We start from the raw sequence: 4,327 nt of genomic DNA on the forward strand, positions 1-4,327 counted from the left end.
AAGAAAGGCCTTATCATACAACAAAAGTATATGCTCTACTATGTTCATAGCAGCATTGTTTGTAATAGCCAGAACCTGGAAACAACCTAGATGCCCTTTAATGGAAGAATGGACGAAGAAAGTATGGAATATATACATATTAGAGTACTACTCAGCAGTAAAAAACAAGGACTTCTTGAATTTTGCATACAAATGGATGGAAATAGAAAACACTATACTGAGTGAGGTAAGCCAGACCCAAAAAGAGGAACATGGAATGTAACCACACTCTTTTTCTGAACCTAAAACTACAGTTGCTTTTCCGTGTGAATATGCACATTTTTGCTATTTTAACGTATTTTTTTCTTCTCCAAACTATATCTCTTTAATTCATGATTTGTTAGACATGTGGTATGCAAAATGAAGCTTTCATTTTGTCTGACACAAAGAAACATGAGCAAAAAACACACCAGGGAAGCAAAGATAAGAGAGCCATGAAGTGGAGGATCTTTTTGCTAGAGTCCTAGAATCTAGGAAAAATGTGAGCCACTATTTAATTACTTTCCAGCATATTTCTTGCATTGCACTCACATCCTTGATTTTAGAAGACACAAATTTAACAGCAGATAAAGTATTCTATGCCTGAATTCTCACAGAATGAGCTGTGATTAGTTTATTTAACTTAGCTGTAAGCAAAACATTATGAACAAATCACTCATATTTACTACTCTTGAGATTAATTTTAATATTCTAAGTATTTCATTTAGATACATATATATGTAAATATAAATATTTTGTTCTTTTTACACCTCATTAACCTCTCTCAGTGCACTGTCTCTCTCACCTTTCTCCCAACTAGCCCATTTCTACTTTCACGTCTTTTATGTTTTTGTTTTGTTGTCATTTACTTTACTATGATTATTTGCTTCCAAGACCATGATATTTTAGAATTTATTTACTAGATCATGAGTTAATTAATGAACAACTATCAGCAGCTATAATACTAAATATAAGGATACTCTTCCTCTAACAAGTATTAACTGTGCTTGGTCCCTTAGTGAGGGGCAGAGACTCATGAATTCCTACTACATGAATGATGAAATAGAGACCTTCCCAACATTGTGTGATCTTATGCAGGTAATCACAGCATATCAATGAGATCATGAATGCAGTGGCTATGTAAAATCTACATGATACTGTTCCACAACATTCTTCTCCAACATTTGCCTTGTATTCTTTCTTCACCTTTTCCAAATGTCCAAATTATGTAACTGAAAATTACTATTAACATAAGAATATAGGGATCTTGCCTGTAAATATTGCAACACTTTCATTATACACAGTTTTCTTCAAAATTAGAGACTTACACTAAGATTTTTAATCAATTTTAACAGGTTTACCAATCCAGAATTTCAATAGTATGTTTTATCATTTCTACTATATATTTAATATATATCTTGTGAGAAATAAACATGATAAATAATTTCGATACTAAAAGGCAATGAGAATGGTCACTCTTGCAAAATCATGCAATAATAAATAAGCTTTGCCCATTGTAGCATCTGGAATCTGCATTTTAAAACTATCATTCATTATTATCTACTTGAAACTGTGAGTAGTTCTGAGAAAGTAGTTAACATGTTCTTCCTCCGTATTAAAACACATAAACCAAAACCTCTAAGAAATAAGGTTGTTTCAGTAGGCGAGGGAATCAAAATAAAAATAAGTACAAATAAGATTTAACTGTTTTTCTTGAAGAGCCCTGGACTCCATTCTATAATGAGATTTCAATAAACCGTTTATTGTTGTTGTTTGGTCTCTAGGATCTTTGGGGTCACTTTTACTACTAACTATAGATGGTTTGTTAAAGAGAGATGCGAGCCTTCAAAAGATTTCAGGTCACATTCAATTATTGTTTCCTCTATATTAAATAACACTGCTTTGAAAAGAATAAAATTGGTCAGTTCATTATATCATTCACCAAGAAGCTTCTGCATTCTCATCTGTGTCTCATTGACTTCAGAAGATTTCAGAAGGTTCCAGAATTTTTGAAGATTTTGCAGTAGTTTAGCTTCATTCCTCCACCTCATGTTGTGTTATTATCCCATGTGGCTGCGGCAGCCGTATGCTTCACATCTCTAGTCAGGTTTTCATCGTGATCCATGAATCCAAATGGCAAACTCTTTTTATGAGGCTACAATTATCCTGATACCCAAATCACACAATGATGTAACAAAGAAAGAAAATTACAGACCAATCTTCCTCATGAACATTGATTGATGCAAAAATAATAAAATACTGGCAAACAGAATCCAAGAACACATCAAAAACAAAACAAAAAAACAAAGATCATCCACCATGACCAAGTAGGCTTCATCCCAGAGATGCAGGATTGGTTGAACACAAACAAATCTGTCATTGTGATCTACCATATAAACAACTGAAAAAAAAAAACATGATCACCTCATTAGATGCTGAAAAAGTCTTTGACAAAATTCAACAGCACTTCAGGATAAGGGTCTTGGAGAGATCAGGGATACGAAGATCCTATCTAAGTATAATAAAAGTAATTTATGCATGCCAAAAGCCGAAATCAAATTAAACAAATATAAGCTCAAAGTGATTCCATTAAAGTCTAGAACAGAAGAGATTTACAGTTGTAATGTAAAATAAAATCAAAATTAAGTAAATAAAGAGAAAGCACAAAATATATAAAAAGGTATCTTGAGGATGAACTATTAAATTTTTTGAGACATAGTTGTACTCATCGAACTAAGAACTTCTTCAATGAGAAATTACAGATATATAGGAAAGATTAAAGAAGCTGATCATGAATTCTATCTTTACAAATGAGAAGTAGGAGGGAACTATCCTTCCATCTTGCCATTCCATCTTCCTACCATGTGAATAAACAACATTGGTCCCTGTTAAATCATTTTGTCATAATAACAGGAATTATAAGGGATGGGTGGAAAGCTAGGTAAAGATCTGAAATATGCATGGATAAAAAAGTTAGATGTGGTTTTTCAGAGGAATTTTGCACAGGCAGATAATTATACAACTGAAATCATACCTAAGGCAAATGTTTTCTATGGAAGGAAAACCAGAAACTTAACTTTACCATTTGGCCATCCTATCACTTTGGATAAGTTGGTATTAATTGTTTCTCTCATTATTTTTATTTTCCATGAAATTAACAATTATTTGCATAACATTCTTATTATTACAATGTTTAAGATTTTTCACTCTGATCTGATTTTTTTATGTTGCACACTTATAAAATTAATCAATAAAAGCTCAAACCTTAGATGACCCAATTCCCTGAATGTCGTTAGATGAAGCACTACTAATGACACATGTGAGGCTGAGGTTATTGTTGTCATTGTTCTGTGATGCAGTGCAGAATTGAGGAGGAAAATTATATCGTACAACAGAGCAACAGAGGTCACATGAAATGTTTGTTGGGGGAGGGAAGAAGAGAAGGGAGAAGGTGACAGAAGAGGTCTCTAGGACAGGAGAAGTAGGAGAGAGAGAGAGAGAGAGAGAGAGAGAGAGAGAGAGAGAGAGAGAGAGAGAAGAGGGGCATGACTTTTATAAGGGGGTATGGTTCATGCACATGAGACTTGATGACATATTCTGTCAGGACCCTTACGGCTGATAAGTTTAGGTGCCTGGGTCTGGGCTAACCAGCTCATGTGCACAAGGTGTGCTCTTAGTGAGTGCATGTGAAGACCCCAAAGGCAGAACAGTTTAATGCCTGAAATCTAAGAGTCCTCTGTTTTGTTTATTATAAAAACATGAAAAAAGAGGAAGAGATCGCAGATAAGGCAGGAATGAGGGTGTTGTGCTTTTGAGACTGCTTCCTGTTGACCTGGGGACATTGCATTTTGGTAAAAGCTGAGATGCTGTCCAAGTTCTGAGATAGCTGGCTGTTTCACTTCATAGTCTAAGTTCTGTCGGACCATCTGGTACTGCTTGGACCTGGTAAGATGTTAACAGAAAAGAAGACAAATTTAAGATTAGGGGGGATTTATTACTTAGGTCCTGTTAATTGAGGGAAAGGAGTAGGGGAAAAGGTGGGGAAACTTAGACTGTTAACAGTACTCATCTGGACTGCATCTGATAGTGCATCTGACCTGTTCCAGGTAGATCCAAGTTGAGTCCCTGGATCTCATAAGAGGTTTTTGAGTTTACAAAATGATATAAGATTTAGACACATTAGCCTTTCCATTGTTTGTGAGCTGTTCTGAAATTTACATAGTTGAAACAGCAGTGTACTCATGTCTTTGAGTCATAAGGGACCCAGAAATGATTCTTGTTGAAAGGATTAACACTCTTTCTTCTGTTT

Source organism: Alexandromys fortis, unplaced genomic scaffold (genome assembly GCF_014885135.2).
Source record: "Alexandromys fortis isolate MF-2015 unplaced genomic scaffold, M_Fortis_MF-2015_v1.1 scaffold_105, whole genome shotgun sequence".
Classification (NCBI taxonomy): Eukaryota; Metazoa; Chordata; class Mammalia; order Rodentia; family Cricetidae; genus Alexandromys; species Alexandromys fortis.